Source organism: Mustela putorius, unplaced genomic scaffold, assembly GCF_011764305.1.
Source record: "Mustela putorius furo isolate JIRA1106 unplaced genomic scaffold, ASM1176430v1.1 tig00000682_pilon_pilon_pilon, whole genome shotgun sequence".
NCBI classification, from domain to species: domain Eukaryota; kingdom Metazoa; phylum Chordata; class Mammalia; order Carnivora; family Mustelidae; genus Mustela; species Mustela putorius.
Genome location: NW_025421443.1, coordinates 3,345,169 through 3,363,366, shown reverse-complemented (window position 1 = coordinate 3,363,366; position 18,198 = coordinate 3,345,169). Strand labels below are relative to the sequence as shown.

Below are 18,198 nucleotides of genomic sequence, written 5' to 3'. Positions count from 1 at the left end.
CTTCTTTATTTCTATCACATCAACTAATTTTTATTCCTTCTAACTAAGGCTACTATGAAAATATATCAGGATATTTATGGGCTAACTTGTTCTCTCCAATTAGTAAAACACTTCATTTCTAAAATTCAGAATTTTCTCTTTAATGCCAGAAAATAATGTCCTAAATGCCTACTTCATGCTGACTTAAATTCACCACTTTTATAAGGAGAAAGAGTGCTTAAAGCACTTAACAAAAAATAACAAAGCTCTACAACTTCTTTTTTTTTGTTTGTTTAAGATTTATTTATTTCATAGGAGGGTGGGAGAGGCAGAGGGGGAGGGAAGAAGACTCTCCACTGAGTGAAGAGCCTAATATAGGGCTCAGTCTCCCAACCTGGAGATCACAACCTGAGCCAAAAACAAGAGTCAGATGTTCTTCCAATTGAGCCATCCAGGATCCCCAAAACTCTACAAGTTCTAAGCCAACTTGAATCCCCAAAGAATAATTTTTTAAAGATTCATTTATTTATTTGAAAGAAAGAGAGGACACCTGAATAGAGGGAGGGTCAGAGGGAGAGAGAGAATCTTAAGTAGACTCCATGTTAAGCATGGAGTCTTGATCTCAGAACCCTGAGTTAAAACCAAGGGTTGGATATTAACCAACTGAGCTATCTAGGTGCCTCTAAAATATTTTTTTTAAAGTATCAAATAGAGTCACAGATCTGAAGAATACAATAACTGAGTTGAAAAACTGAGTTGAAAAACTAGAGGGGTTCAACAACACACTGGATGAAACAGAAGAAAGGATCCATGAACCCAGAGCCATTTCAGTGAAATTCATCCAATCACAGAAGAAATAGAAAGAGAAAGAAAAGCAAAATAAAGAAAGAAAAAAAAAAGAAAGAAAGAAAGAAAAGAAAAGAAGAGAAAAAAAGTGAAGTTAGATTATTTGCATTATAGGGGTGTCCAAAGAAAAGAAAGAAAAAGGGGAAAAACCTTATTTGAAGAAATAATGGCTGAAAAATTCCCTAAGCTGGAGAAGGAAACAGACATCCACCAAGAAAGCCCAAATTACCCCAAATAAGATGAACCCAAAGAGATATACACCAAGACATATTTTATTTAAAATGTCAAAAGTTAAAGACAGGGAGATAATCTTAAACCAGTTGGGGAAAAACACCTTTTTATGTGCACGGGAAACCCTGTAAGGCTTACTTCAGCAGAAATTTTACAGGTCAGAAGGAGTAGCACAATATATCGAAAGTACTGAGAGGAAAAAACTTCCAGCCAAGATATTCTACCTGGAAAAGCTATCATTTAGAATTGAAGGGAAGATAAAGAACTTTTCAGACAAAGTTAAAAGAGTTCATCACCATTGATGTTAAATAAAATTCTTTAGGCTAAAAAATAAAAGGTGTTAACTAGTAACAGGAAAACATTTGAAATTATAAATCTCACTGATAAAGGTAAATATATAGTAAGGTAAAAATTAATCACTTAAAAAGCTAGTATTGAGGTTAAAAGACTAAACTAGTACAAATAACTATAACTACAATGGTTAATTAAGGGATACACAAGATAGAAAGTATAAAACATGATGCCGAAAACCAAAAAATGTTAGAGAGAGTAAAAATGTAGAGCTTTAGAATTCATTCAAACTTAAATTAATCAATTTTAAATGGACTATAATAAATGTTATATATAATCCTCATGATAGTGATGAAGCAAAACCTATAGTAGTTACACAAAAGGTAAACTGTAAGCATACCACTATGGCCATTAAAACACAAAGGAAGAGAACAAGAGAAGAAGAAGAAATGAAGAACTACAATATAGCCAAAAAACAATGAACTAAAAGGCAACAATTACTTTAATGTATATGGACTAAATTCTCCAATAAAAAGACAAAGAGCAGATGAATGGCTGGAAGAAAAAAGCAAGCATATCTATAGACAGGTAGATATAGATACATAGATTATATAGATATAGATAGATATCCTACAGAAAACTTACTTCAGTTGTAAGGAAACACATGGACTGAAAATGAAGGGATGGAAAAATATATTCTATCCAAATGAAACAACAACAAAAAAATCTGACAAAGCTATAGTTAGATAAAATGAACTTTAAAAAATAATCTGTACAAAGAGATGAAGAAGGACATTACATACTCATACAGCAGTCAATCCAACAAAAGGTCATAACATTTGTAAATATTTACGCTTTCCTTCAACATATAAGCATCTAAATATGTGAATATTAACAGGACTAAAAAAGGAAAAAGATAGCAATACAATGGTAGAATGGAACTTTAATACTCCACTTATATCAATGGAAAGATCTTCCAGACAGATATGCAATAAGGAAACATTACCCTTAATAACATGTTGGACCAGATGGACTTAACAGATATTTATAGAGCATTCCATCCAAAAGCAACTAAATGCACATTCTTCTCAAGTAGACATGTAACATTCTCCAGGATACATCATAGGTTAGGTCAAAGAACAAGTCTTAATAATAAATTTAAGAATACTGAAATTATATTAAGTACCATTTCTGACCATAAGGGAATGATACTAGAAATCAGTTAAAAGAAAGCTTTAAAATCCAAAAATACCTAAAAATCAAATCAAAAGAGAAATAGAAAAATACCTTGAGATAAATGAAAATGAAAACACACCAAAACTTATAAAATGCATCAAAATCAGTTCTAAAAGGTATGTTCATAGTGGTAAATGCCTACATCAAGAAACAAGAAAAAAAGTCACAAATTAACAATTTAACTTTACATCTAAAGGAACTAGGAAAAGAACAAATGAAGTTAAAAGTTAGTAGAAGGAAGGGATTAAAAAAGATTAGAGCATAAATATATAAAATAGAGACTAAAAATACAATAGATGAGATTAATTAAACTAAAAATTGGTTTTCTAAAATTTTTATTTAAATTCCAGTGTAGATAACATACAGTGTTAGATTAATTTCAGGTGTACAATATAGTGATTTAGCAACTCCATATATTACTCTGTGCTCACCATGACAAGTGTACTCCTTAATCCCCATTGCCTATTATACATTACCCCCACCCACCTCCTCTCTGGTAATCATCAGTTTGATCTCTATAGCTAGGAGATATACTTCTGTTTCATAGTTTGTCTCTCTATGTCTCTTTCTTTTTCCCTTTGCCTATTTTTGTTTGTTTGTTTCTTAAATTTCACATATGAGTGAAATTATATGGCATTTGTCTTTCCTTCATTTGTTTTGCTTAGCATTATGCCGTCTATCTCCAACCATGTCATCGCAAAGGGCAAGGTTTCATTCTTTTTTATGGTTGAATAATAGTTCATTATGTATATATACAATATCTTATTTATCCATTTATCTATAGAACACTTGGGTTGCATCCATAATTTTGCTATCGTAAATAATGTTTGAATAAACAGGAAGGCATTATCCCTTGAATCAGTGGTTCTGTATTTTAAGGTAAATTAGTGCAATTGCTGAATCATAGGGTAACTCTATTCTTAAATTTTTGAGGAACTTATATACTGTTTTCCACAGTGGCTGCACCAGTTTAAATTCCCACCAACAGTGTAAGAGAATTTATTTTTCTCCACACTCTTGCCAACACTTGTTGTTTTTCATGTTTTTGATTTTAGCCATTCTGACAGATGTGAGTTTTATGGTTCATTATAGTTTTAATTTACATTTCCATGATAATGAGTGATGCTGAGCATCTTTTTATATGTCTGTTGGCCAACAGGATGTCTTTACTGAAGAAATGTCTGATCATTTCTTCTGCACAGGTTTTAAGAAATTGAAGATGATACAAAGAAATGAAAAGACATCCCATGCTCATGCATAGAGAGAACAAACATTGTTAAAATATCTATACTACCAAAGCAATCTATAGATTTAATGCAATCCTTATCAAAATACCAAGAGCATTTTTCACAGAACTAGAACAACAACAACAACAACAAAAATCTTAAAATGTACGTGGAACCACAAAGAGCTCAAATAGCCAAGTGATTTTGAAAAAGAAAGGCAAAACTGGAGGTATCACAATTCCAGACTTTAAGTCATATTATGAAGCTATAGTAATCAAAACTATATGGTACTGGTACACAAACAAGTATATCAATAAAATAGAAAATCCAGAAATAAACCCACAATTATGTACTCAGTTAATCTTTGACATATCCAAAAGACAGTCTCTTCAAAATGGCACTGAGAAAACTGAGCAGCTACATACAAGAGAATGAAACTGAACCACTTTCTTACATCATCCACAGAAATAAATTCAAAATGGATTAAAGATATAAATGTGAGGTCTGGAACCATAAAAATCCTAGAAAAGAGCACAGGCAGTAATTTCTCTGACATTGGCCATAGCAACATTTTTTCTAGATATGTCCCCTGAGGCAAGGGAAATAAAAGCAAAAATAAACTATTGGGACTACATCAAAATAAAAAACTTCTGCACAATGAAGGAAGCAGCAAAATTAAAAGGCAACCTACTGAATGAATGAGAAAAGATGTCTGTAAATGACATATCTGATAAAGGTTAATATCCAAAATATGTAAAGAATTTGTACAATTTAACACCCCAGAAGCAAATAATCCAACTAAAAGCTGTTTTTTTTTAAGTGTATAAACAATACTGACAGAGTCAGAGAGTTTAAAGAGCTAGACTCACCAGGAAAGAGAGAGGAGATTTAAATAAATAAACTCAAGAATCAGAGAGTTGCCTCTATAAGTGATACCACAGCAATGCAGAGGATTATAAGAAACAATATAATAACTATTTGTCAACATATATGAGTACCTGGAAGAAAAACATAAATTTTTAGAAACATACAATCTACCAAGACTGAGTCACGAAGAAACATAAAATCTGAACATACCAGTTATTAGTAAGGAGATTGAAGCAGTAATCAAAAACCTCCCTAGAAACAAAGGACCAGGACTAGATGACTTTACTACCAATTTATACCAGTAAATTCTACCAAACATTTACAGAAAGATTAGTACTAATCCTTCTCAGCTCTTTAAGAAAAAAATAAAATAATGAAAAAGAAGAAGAGGAGGAGGAAAGAATTGCAAACCCACTTATGAGGCCATAATCAGAGAAGAATGGCACACACAAAAAATTATAGGCCAATATCCCTGATGAATACATATATAATAATGTTCAACAAAATATTAACAAATCCAATTCTATAATACATTAAAAGGATCATATACAATGATTAAGTGGACTTTATTCCAGGGATGCAGAACAATAAATAATGAAATAACGTGAATGCCATATTAATAAAATGAAGAATAAAAGTTATGATTTTCTTAATAGATGCAGAAAAAAACACTTAACAAAACTCAACATCTATTCATGATAAAAACTCTTAAAAAACTATATATCAAGTGTATCTCAAAGCATAAAGTCTATATATCACAAGCCATCATCTAATATTATACTCAATAGTGAAAGATGAAAGCTTTTTTTCTAAGATCAGGAATGAGAGTGCCCATTTTTGCCACTTTTATTTAACATGGTATTGGAATTCATAGCCAGCACAATTAATTAAAAAAAGGAAATAAATGTAACCAAATTGGAGAGAAAAAAGTAAAACTGTCACTATTTGCAGATGACATGGCACTATATATAGAAAATTCTAAAGGCTCCACCAAAAAACTGTTATAAATAATGAATAAATTCAGTATTGTTGCATAACACAAAATCCATATACATAAATGTGTTGTCTCTATACACTAATAACTATCAGAAAGGCATATTAAGAAAATACTTCCTTTCACAATTTTATCAAAAAGTTAAAATACTTAGCAATAAATGTAACCAAGGAGGAGAAAGACCTGTACATTGAAAACTGTAAGACATTTGATAAAAGAATTTGAAGACAAATGAATAGAAAGATACGCCATTGTCATGGATTGGAAGTACTAATGTCATTAAAATGTCCATACTACCCAAAGCAATCTACAGATTTAATACAATCCATATCAAAATTCCCATGGCATTTTTCACAAAAATAGAACAAACCATATTAAAATCCGTATGCCCACAAAAGACCCCAAACAGTCAAAACAATCTTGAAAAAGAAGACTAAAGCTAGAGGCATCACACTCCTTGATTTCAAACTATACCACAAATCCACAGAATCAAAACAGAATGGAACTGGCATAAAAATAGACACATAAAGGGGTCTGTGGGTGGCTCAGTTGGTTCAGCATCTGCCTTCAGCTCATGTGTTCATTTCCGGGCCTTGGGATTGAGCCCTGCATATCTCTATCTCTCTCTCTCTCAGATAAATAAATAAAATCTTAAACAAAATAGGCACATGTATCAATTGAACAGAACAGAATTGAGAAATAAATCCATGAATATATGGGCAATTAATTTATAACAAAATAGTCAAGAATATACAACGAGAAAGGGGCAGTTTCTTCAACAAATGATGTCAGGAGAACTGGGCAGTCGCATGAAAAAGAATGAAACTATACCTCTATCTTAAACATACACAAATAATTAATTCAAGATGGGTTAATGATTTGGATGTATGTTTCAAAATCATAAAACTCCCAGAGAAAAACATTGGCACTGACATCAGTATTGGTTGTGATTTTTTTTGGATCTAACTCCAAAAGTAAAGGCAACAAAAGCAAAACTAAATAAATGGGACTAAATAAAACTAAAAATGTTCTGCACAGAGAAAGAAAACATCAATAAAATGAAAAGGAAACCTGTGAAATAGGAAAAATCTATGTATAAATTATATATTTGATAAGGAGTTAATATGTAAAATATATAAAGAATTCCTATAACTCAATCACAAAAAACAATCAGATCAAAAAATATTTCAAAGAAGACATATGGATGCATGGCCAACAGGTACATGAAGAGGTGCTCAACATCACTAATTATGAGGGCAATGCAAATCAAACTCACAATGATATATTACCTCATGCCTATTATAGTGGCTATTATCAAAATTACAAGAAATAAAAAGTTATTGGCAAGGACGTGGAGAAAAGGGAACCGGTAGGCACTGTGGGTAGAAATGTAAACTGGGGAAACCACTATAGGAAAAAAATGTGAATTTCCTAAAAAAAAAAAATTGAAAATAGAATTTCCTTATGATCTAGCAATTCCACTTCTGGGTTTTTATCTAAAAAGAGCAAAACACTAACTTAAAAAGATGTGTTCACTTTTATGCTCATTGTAGCATTATTTACAATAACCAAGGTATGGAAAAACCTAAGTGTCCATCAATGGATGAATGGATAAAGAAAAAAAATATATATATAAAATTATTTTCAACAATATGGATAGACCTTGACAGCATTACGCTGAGTAAAATGAGTCAGACAGAAATAAAGACTGTATTATCTCACTTGTATATGGAATATAAAAAAATGGCAAGAACAAAAGTTTAAAAATCAAAAACCAAGCTCATAGTTACACACAACAAATGGTAGTTGCCATAGTTGAAGGGTGGGTGAAATGAAGTGGGTCAAAAGATGCAAACCTTCAGTTACAAATCAGTAAGTCATGAGGATGTAATGTACAGCATGATCACTATACTTTATAATACTGTACTACATATTTGAAAGTTGCTAAGAAAGTAGATCTTAAAAATTCTCATCACACACACACACATTTAAAACTATGTATGGCAACAGATGTTAACTAGATTTATTGTGGTTATTCTTTTGTAATAACAAATCATTATGTAGTACACCTGAAACTAACATAAAGTTATATGCCATTATACCCCAATTTTTAAAAATGAAGAAATTTTGCCACATTTGAAAACATAAGAATAAGAAATTGGAAATATTTGAGTATGGCAATAACAAAATGTGTGTGCTGAGCATAAAGAGAGTTGGTACTGGTGAATGAGGCAAAGATACACTTAGGAATGGCCCTGGTTGTTCTATGGCCCACATTAGTTGCTAATAAATAAATATTAAAAGCACTACAGCTAATAAATAAATAAATAAATAAATAAATAAATAAATCACAGCTACTCCTGCAAGAAAATGCATGTAATTATTATATAAATAGAAATTTCTATAACTCTCCTTTCTGATGTCATTCAGTATGTATCTTTTAGCACTCCGTGGAAAAGCACTACTTAACATTTTTATCTTTTGTTATATGAAATGTGAAAAGGATATATTATAGTTAAGTGTATTATCTTATAACACTATGTAAAGTGAATTTTAAGAACTATTAATCATTTCTCTTTAAAGTGGCTTCTGGGTGCTAAAAATCCTGTGTGAAATGATCTCATTATCAAATATGCATTTTTTACTCATATTTTGACCTTCATCTTCACATTTCCATTTTAAACAATGCTATACTTTAAACTTTATAATCATCCCTATTGTGAAAAAGATGTTTCCTTCCAAAGCACTCTCATGCATAAAGTTTGTATTCATAGAAAATACTTAATTTCTGCATTTTATTCACTTATACTATTGGAAGTTATCTAAATATTAAGACCAATTTATTAAATTGGTTATCAAACAAAATTTTTATAATATAATTATTTTGTATACTTTTTGAAGATGAAGGAAAAGCATTTTATTTCACATGTATATGTGGAAAGACAGAGATTGCTTTGATTTTTATGTAATTTACATGTATCTTTTAAAATTGACAACTATTTTTTCTTTTTTAAAAAATTTTATTTATTTATTCATGAAAGACAGAGAGAGAGAGAGAGAGAGAGAGACGGAGACAGATGCAGAGGGAAAAGAAGGCTTTCTGCACAGCAGAGAGCTGGTTGTAGAACTCAATCCCAGAACACTAGGATCATGACCCCAGCCAAAGTCAGCTGCTTAACCAACTGACCCACCCAAGCACATGACTAAATATTTTCTTGAAACATTATCAAGTATCTCTGCAAATATATTTGGATATCTAAATCATAATTATATTTTAATTATCTTTAAAGTAAAAAAAAAAGTAACTCAAGGATACATGCTCATTTTTAAACAATTCAGACTTCTATAGAATAAGAAATGAAAACTCCTTTTTCATCCTTAATCTCATGCTTCTTTCCAAAAGTAACAACTATTAACAGGTGGGTGTGTATCTTTTCAGTTATTGTCTCATAGATTTATATTTGTAGAGTACTTATTTTGTGTGTTCTCATACCTTTCAAAGATTAAATATTGATCTTAAGTTAACAAGGAGTATAAGTTAGAATATGTAACACTCAAACATAGAATTTGTATTTCACCAATTATGCAGTGATACATATCTTTATTTTATTCTCATATCCTGGGAGTAACATTCATTTTAATGTGAGAATGAATGTTCTCCTCTACGTATCTGTAATGTAAACACAAAGTTTAGGTCTCAATGTCTTTTTATAATTGAAGAGAATGTTACATATTAATCTGTATGGATATTTTTATCTATTTTCTGAGAGCAATCTATAGATATGCATTCTATATATACATAATTATATACTGCTCTTATTATGGAACCTCTGTTCCATACCTCTCATTTAATGGCCCATTAAAACATCTTTGCTTAAGTCAATAACACTTTTGGATACTCTATTTTATTTCCAAAGGACCATGTTAAGTATATATACTGTATACCCCAGAAGTTATTTTTGTGAAAACTAGCAGCATGGTTTACACTTTTTAGAACATTTCTTTTTAGGCTCACTGTTAGACTCTAAGAATATAGACATGGATTACTGTGTTATTTGTAATTGCTTATGTCTGACTTGTCCAAGCTGACAAAGTTATCTATTGCCCTCCTCACTTTTAACTTAATACATGATAAAACACTGTGTTGTTGTTGATTTTGTTGGAGTGTAAGGGCAATAATGATTGTCTTCTGTGGAAAAAAAAATTGTTATCCTTTGTAAAGCAGTGACTCTCACATTACTAGGGCTAACAGTCCCCTGTTAAACTTGTTTAAACACACAAAATGATTGGCACTACCACAGGAAATGTTAGCTTTTTCAACAATGGTTCTTTAAATACTGATCTACTATTACTCTTGAGTGGTTACAAGAGCACTTTGGCAAATACATTCTTGGAGCAGGATCTAAGGTATTGCTGAATTTCTTGCTTATGAGCAAACAATTGTGTCATCATCAGTATGCAACTAAACACCTTTTTTTCTAATCCAGAGTCTGCAGAACCAATATGGGAGTTTTAGCCAAAATATTCAATTAAATGATTCCTTGTTCCCCAGTAATAGTAATAGTAAATACAGTAAATGGTAATATTAATAGTAATATATAAAGTTACAGAGAAACTTGTAGGGAATGCAAGCACAATAGTCTTTTCTTAAAACCACATACATTCACCCTCAAAAAATGAACATTATATCTAAAATGACTCTATTCTGAATTAATTGCTTCCTGTTCAATTAAGCGATATTTTTGGCCAAGAGTTGTTGACATTGTCTTGTTCCCCCTGAATAGTCTTTGAATTATGATATGTAGAATCCACCCTATTTCAGACTTTTTTATTAAAAAATGAAGAGGCTTGAGCTGAGAGCAAAAAAATCCACAATTCCCTTTGGATGGTTAAGATTTAGGTCCTAAGATTAAGGTCTAGTTTATCTCATTCATTAAGATTTGTTTATTTATTTGAGAGAGAGAGAGAGAATCTCAAGCAGACTGTACACCAAATGAGGAGCCTGACCAGGGGCTCTCACGATCTTGAGATCATGACCTAAGCCAAATCCAAGAGTCCAATGCTTAAACAATTTAGTCAACCAGCTGCCCTAGTTTATCCCATTCTTGCATTCACTTAACTCTTCTTCTGAGAATTAAAAGTGATGGGCCAAAATGGATAACAAGAGATGTCCCCAGCTACTAACCTTAATGTAGAAATCCACTTAACAAGAAAGCACATACCAGTCCAGGTTTTGGATAATAGCCAGCAAGCCTTTGTATTGCCAGTTGAATAGCAGTTATTAGGGACCACCCAATGATCTGGTTTGGGTCCAAATTTCTGCATAGTTTTATCAAATAATATTATACATTTTTGGCACCATCATTAAAAGATAATGAAGTTGTTTCTTCACTAATGTTGAGTACACTGTCCAATTTGTCCTAAATGTGCAGGTAATGACATATAAAGTCTTTTTAAGATTTCATTTGAGGTCACAGGCAGCCACTTTTAAGTGTGAAAGGGATTATTGCCATGTAATAAATGCCGTTTTCTAACTCTGGAACAAAAGGATGGCATTGTATAATATTTCATAATATTCTCCTTGAATTTCTGCAAAGACATGGTGGTTTTTTTTGTTTTGTTTTGTTTTGTTTTTTTTGTTTTGTTTTTTTTGTGAGAAGTGGTATTTTGTTTAGGTATAATGTTTGACATATTGATCAACCAGGGCATTTCCTTTTGCTTTGATATATTTTTGAATTCCTTGTTCTATCTTGAAAATAGCCAACTTATTAAAAACCATTAAAGGAGCACCTGGGTGGCTCAGTGGGTTAAAGCCTCTGCCGTTGGCTCAGGTCGTGATCCTGGGGTCCTGGGATCCAGTTCCGCATCAGGCTCTCTGCTCAGCAGGGAGCCTGCTTCCTCCTCTCTCTCTGCCTGCCTCTCTGCCTACTTGTGATCTCTGTCAAATAAATAAATAAAATCTTTTTTAAAATAAAAACCAACATTAGAGCTATTAAATGCCCATCTGCCAACCATTCTAAATTAGGGTTTCTTCTTAGGTTAAGCATTTCTATATTTTATAAAGTTTTCTGAAATAATAGACTATCCCAAAAGGATTTCATTCATATATATATATATATATATATATATATATATATATATATATATATCCCTTCTTTTCACTTAAACAGGAAGTTTTTGGGACCACAACAAATTCAATTATCTGGACATACTTTTGCCCTCTAGGAAGGAGTCATATTCTAGGGTGAGTTGAGATCTGTTACAATGTATCCTGCCTGATGTTTTTCTGATTTTATTCTTAAAATATAATCAACAAACCAACATGATTAAACCAAGATTTCTAGGAATGTTGTAATAAACTTATTAAGGGGTCTTTTAATAAATCTATTAGACATTTAAGAAACAGTGTTTAGAGTCATGGGTTTCCATTCTATGGGAGAAGAAAAGTAGGATTTATTTTTTTAAGTTTATTTTTTGTAGACTAATTTCTTTAAATTTTATTTTAATTTTTATTGTGTTATATTAGCCACCATACAATACACCATTAGTTTTTGATGTAGTGTTCCAAGATTCATTGTTTGTGTATAACACCCAGTACTCCAAGCAATACGTGCCCTCCCTAATACCACCTATCAAGCTTACCCATTCCCCACCCACTTCCCTCTAAAACCCTCAGTTTGTTTCTCAGTCCACAGTCTCTCATGGTTCATCTTCCCCTCTGACTTCCCCCACTTCACTTTCCCTTTCCTTTTCCTAATGCCTTCCATGTTATTCCTTAAGCTTCTCAAGTAAGTGAAACCATATGATAATCGACTTACTCGGCTTATTTCACTCAGCATAATCTCCCAACTTTTGAAAAGTAGAATTTAAAGCTGCCAGTGGATAGCCCCAGCTTTTAAAAGCTGAGTACCTTAATGCTATAACCACAAGGAACTAAATTCTATCAATAACCTAATAAGCCTGGAGAAGGACCTCAAACTCTGGAACAGAACTACAATGTGGCTAATGCCTTGATTTCAGTTTTCAATGCCCTTAGCAAAGGGCCCATCTAAGCCTCTTCTGGACTCCAGACCCGCAGACATGGTGATATAATAGGTGTATGCTGTTTTAAGTACCTAAGTTTGTGCTAGTTTGTTGTGCAGCAATAGGAAATTAATACATTTGGAACCCATAACCTTCTAGTGAGCCTTAGGAATCATTTTTGTGATCTCTTAGTTAGTAACCTGGGAAATTTCTGAAGTGTTACAATTTTTTCAGGAGTGAAACATACCCTTCCTTGGAATAAATCATGTTCCAAAAAATAATCTTTAACAAAATTTTTACTTCTCTTCAGAAAGTGTATAGCCTATTAGAGATAAAACATTAAGTAGATAGAATCAGTTCCAGAGTCTGATTGTATTTTAGAGTACAACAAAAGATGACCAATATATGAGATAAAAACAAAATATGGGAAAGTATAAGACTCTTGAAGTTCTGATTGAGGACTTAAATTTTCCCAGGAGGAAGCAAAGAAATGGCTCTTTGGGTAAAAAAAAACAGTAAACAGATTTACAGCTGTGAAATACACAGCTTTGTGTTACACTTGGATTTGGTACTACAGATAAATAGGAAATGATTATTATATTTATGTGCTGAGATTCTGAACAAATCTATATCTTGGCTCTTTGGATTTTTTTAGCCTAAAGAATAAAATCATTATAAGGAAAAGCACAGGGATTAGTGACTCATTTATCTATTAGATTTTTATCATTTTGATTTTGGTACCCTTTTGGTTATGGTTTCAGACTATGATGCAAATCTTGGTGGCCGTTTGGAGGGTTCAATCTGAAATTGATAGATTCAGTCCAAATAATATTAGAAAAGTAACACCATTTGTGCCCAGAAGTGTGATTACTTCTTAGACCTTCAATGTCTACTAAGAATACAGATAAATCATTGTTTAAATTATCTATGACCTGATTTTGAGAGTCCTCAGAAATGTCGAGTAGGCCATCAGAAGAGCATCTGTTTTACAGTAAATCCCCCACACCACCCCATTTATTTAGTGGATGTGATGTCACAAAGGAGGAAAGAATGTTGCTCAATTAAAGGTCTGATGGTAACAGTTGGACTGGGACATAGAAAGTGTTTGATGACTGCTCAAGGTCCCTGGCCCATGATAGTCATTGACTCCCAGGGAGAGGTTTAATAAACGTGTCAGGATATATGGCAGACATCATAAGGGCATATCAATCAAAAACTTGCAAGATTTTTCCTTTAATATTTAGAGAAATTAGACTTTATGATATAGCAGGGTATTGGTCACTTGCTTCCCCCTTGGAGAAACTTCATTCATTGCGCACTTTATTCTTTTCCCTATTGTTTCTTAGTTAAGAGAATACAATTATTTATCTAATAACTTTTCTGTTCAGAGTATATAAAATTGGGGAATTAAGAAGAGTCTATAAGAAATATTTTGTAGGGATAGTCTTTTGCCTTTATTAAGCAGGATTTAATAGTTTCACTGTCAGTTCTAGCTATATTCTTTTTCTATATGAAATTTCACATTTATTCTCCACTCGGTGCTGCTCACCAGAATGGGTCTCTCCCTTACATCTTTCTCCAGTAAATTCTACTTTTATTTTTAATCAGATCATGTCATTATAGTGGTCAGGAGCTAGAGAGGTAGGGTCACTCTCTGAAGTTCTGGTTAAGCTGCAGTCCTAGTTAGGTACTTGGAACATGTCTTTGCAAATATCCCTTCCCCTCCTCTAGAGGTAATGTTGGGCTGAGTATGCAGTCTACCCTTCTTTGAAACAAGGGTGTGGGGGATGGAGTTAAAGTTTTGTTCTCTCACAACTACACTGGGTTCTCATCTATCTGTACCCTCAGGCCTTGCTTATTAGGGCTCTGTTTCCATATATAGTTGATGACACTGGGTGGAAAATTAGCCAGTGGATGTTGTTTCACTCTCCAGATTGCACCATTGGACAAGTTTTCTTAAGAAAAAAGAATCAAATATGTATCTCTAATCTTCTCTGTAAATACCTGGTGGGGTTCATGAAAGAAAAGCTTGTAAAGGAGTGTGAACATAGTTGTCTCTTATGGCTTCCAGCTTTCATACTCTCCCATACTCAGAGTTCAGCAATCAGCCAAAATCTGGTTGATTCTTCTCACCAGCTTATGCACCATTCAATATTTTCTGTCTCAAGTAAGCAAATTCTTGGGTCTTGTTTCTCCCTGAGAGTGCTTCTGACATTCCTGATTTTACTTTAATATTTTCCCATTGCAACTTTCATGATTTAATTGGAGAATCATGAACTTGCAGCTTTTTAAGTTTTTTTCTTATTGTAAAGGCAGGGGTACTATCTAATTCTCCACATCTCTGAAATAACATCAGAACCCAGTAGCTATTTTTTTTTTAAGATTTTATTTATTTGCCAGACAGAGATCACAAGTAGGCAGAGAGGCAGGCAGAGAGAGAGAAGACTTGATCCCAGGATCCTGGGGTCATGACCTGAGCCAAAGGCAAAGGCTTTAACCCACTGAGCCACCCAGATGCTCCAGTAGCTATTTTTTTAATGCAGTTTTCCAACTATTTTGGCTGAAGTAAATTTAAAGAGTTTTCCAATACTATGTCTGAAACACAGCCACTTTCTCTCGAAAGTCAGTTGACCATTAGCTGCATAGAATAGTTGGGAGATTATAATAAATCATAGAGTAAATTAGAAAATAATTTTAAATGCTAATTTCCTATTTCCACTTTTGCATGATTGTTGTAATCAATTTTTATGAACAGTATGCTTATAAGTCAAAACAATAACTCATGTGTTTTTTTACTATATGATTCAACACTAATTTCAAAAGCAATGAATTTGTTTAGATGGAACTAGCAATAATAATTTTATATTTTAGTTCTGTATTCCATAATTGGTGTGGGTAATTTTTCAACAGCAGTCCCATTTATCAGAATATCAGGCCATATAATAAATTAACTTTTATAATTAATAGTGCTGTGAAACTAAGAGTTTGACTGAAATCCCGATCTCAGTAATATATATTAATATCAGAGAGGAAATGTCATTTCAGATTAAAATCATTGGCAAGACCCTGAAAGATATTCCCACCGATCCCACAGTGAATTATATTTATATATATCTGTATCCATATATAAATAGCTACAGACCTATAAGTCAATCTCTAGTTTATTTTTGGAGGGAGATTATTCTCAGGTTAAACAGATAGTAATCCAAATAGATTTATATTTCCTTTTTCTTATATAGTTTGAAGTGTAGGGGCACCTGGGTGGCTCAGATGGTAAAGTGACTCTTGAACTCAGTTCAGGTCTTGATCTCACAGTGGTGAGTTCGAGCCCCTACAACTTAAAAGAACAACAACAACAAAGTCCAACATGTAAGAAGCAGTTCTCAAAGAAACTAAATTCTTTCATTTTACTTCTCAAACTTGACCCACCCAGAAGATTATACGAAAAGTCAAAAGAAAACAAAAGTGGGATATGGGTGTGTATGTGTGCACAGACGTGTGTGTGATCACCTTTCCTAAATTATCAAATCATGTCCATTATGTCCAATGTTTGTATTGTGAGGCCAGGGAATGTTTATGAGGCCAAATATCATTTTGTTTAATAATGTTATGATATTAAATAATATGGAATATACAAAATTCCTTCTTTGTTATAATACATGGCCCAGAGTAACACAGTATAGTGAGAAGTACAATTTATTTAAATGTGTATGTTGTATTACCAACTTAATTAAAACAAAATCTAATTTAAATTCCAGATGAGGGATGCCTGGGTGACTCAGTCGGTTAAGCATCTGACTCTTGGTTTTGGCTCAGGTCATGATCTCAGGGTTCCTGAGATTGAGCCTCCTGTTGGGCTCTGTATTCAGGTGTAGTTTGCTTGAGATTCTCTCCCTCTTACATCCCCCTGTGCTTTCTCTCTCAAGTTAATAAATAAATAAGATGTTGGTGTATTCTTAAACCACAACTACTTTTCTCTATCCTTTTTAAAATTTTTTAGAATAAAAAATTTATTCAAAAAAATTCTATTTATTCATTTATTTGTAGTCATTCAAACAAATTTATTTATTTGAATTTATTTATTTATTTAAATAGACTTATTTATCTAAATAAATTTATTTATTTATTTAAAAATTAAAAATTTGAATTTTATTTTTAAAAACTTTTAAATTTTTTAAATTTTTATCCTTTTTTAATTTTAAATTTTAAAATTTAAATTTTGAATTTTTCTTTTTTCAGTGTCACTAAATGGGCTTAGGATCTGTTATCAGAGTTCCACATACAATTCCAGGTTGGGGCTTGGTGTTTTTTACCACCACAATGTGATTAATTTCCTTTAATACAGAAGCAATTTTCATGCCAGTTTTGGTTGAATGACACTCTGGCCAGAATCTCTGGCCCATGATCTACAATCACATATCTCCTGTTGGGTCACATTGCTCAAAGACTCTCTTCAACAGTATAGAATATTTAAAAAAAAATTTTTTATCTAAATGCAGTTTTTTGAAGTTACTAAAACTCATCTGTCACTTTGTTGTCCACTAACACTCTCTTTCTGTGATCTTTCCCATTGATTGACATTTTGCTATGGAAGTAGGCTTAATGCTGGGTGAAAACTTTTAGAGAGCACTGTGTACTAGCACAGTGTTGTAGACACTTGTGCCTATTCATCTGTTGATGTGTAGCAAGGATGTATTTGTCTTTCTAACTCACCAAAAAAGTTCTGCTAAATCCTGAATTATCTGACAAAGGTAAAGAAAGAGAGTTATGGAAATATTTAAACTGTGTCATTTGTTCCAGTTTACACAGTGGGGAAAAAAATGAACTTATGGTTTGCAATATCAGTGTGCTTTTTTAAACATCAATTATGGTTTTATTTTATAATTCTTAAGAAACAATCCTTAACAATTGCTTTGTTGTTGTTGTTTAATCTCTAAGAGCTTTCACTGCTGCCTGTTAACTTCTTTTTGTCTCTTCTCTGAGGGGCTCTCCTTTTGCTTCGTTTCTTTGTCACATCTTGGTTACTTAGAAGCAAGACTAGTGTGATACTCTTAACATGGCTGTGTGACATTTTTAGCTACTTCTTAATTTTTCTAAAAGACTCCCAAATATTTTATAACTTAAAAAAATTACAAAATTAGATTAATAAATAAAAAGTCATTTGTTTCTCTGAAATGTAGTTACTCATCCACTGAAGGGAAACTAGACCATGTTTGGTACACATTGAATTCATTAACAAGTATTAATTGAGCATCTATTATGTGTCCAAAAGGCTGTCAAGTGGGGAGCCTTGTTGACTCAGTCATTAAGCATCTGCCTTCTGCTCAGGTCATGATCCTAGGGTCCTGGGATAGAGCTCCACATTGGGCTCCCTGCTCTGTGGGAAGCCTACTTCTTTCTTTCCCACTCCCCCTGCTTTGTCTTCCCTCTCTCGCTGTGTCTCCTCTGTCAAATAAATAAATCTTAAAAAAAAAGAATGCTGTCAAATGGTGAAGATAGATTTGG

The 18,198-nt window shown here is 32.6% G+C and overlaps 1 protein-coding gene across 1 annotated transcript in view; it reads right to left on the bottom strand.

Annotated features, from left to right (window-relative positions):
• ADAM29 (ADAM metallopeptidase domain 29) overlaps positions 1-13,669 on the bottom strand; it is a 72,018-nt gene extending 58,349 nt beyond the window's left edge. The window contains 1 exon segment of the mRNA XM_045083045.1: positions 13,626-13,669. The gene's annotated coding sequence lies outside the window, so the exon portion shown is untranslated.
• Positions 13,670-18,198: the final 4,529 nt, after the last annotated feature.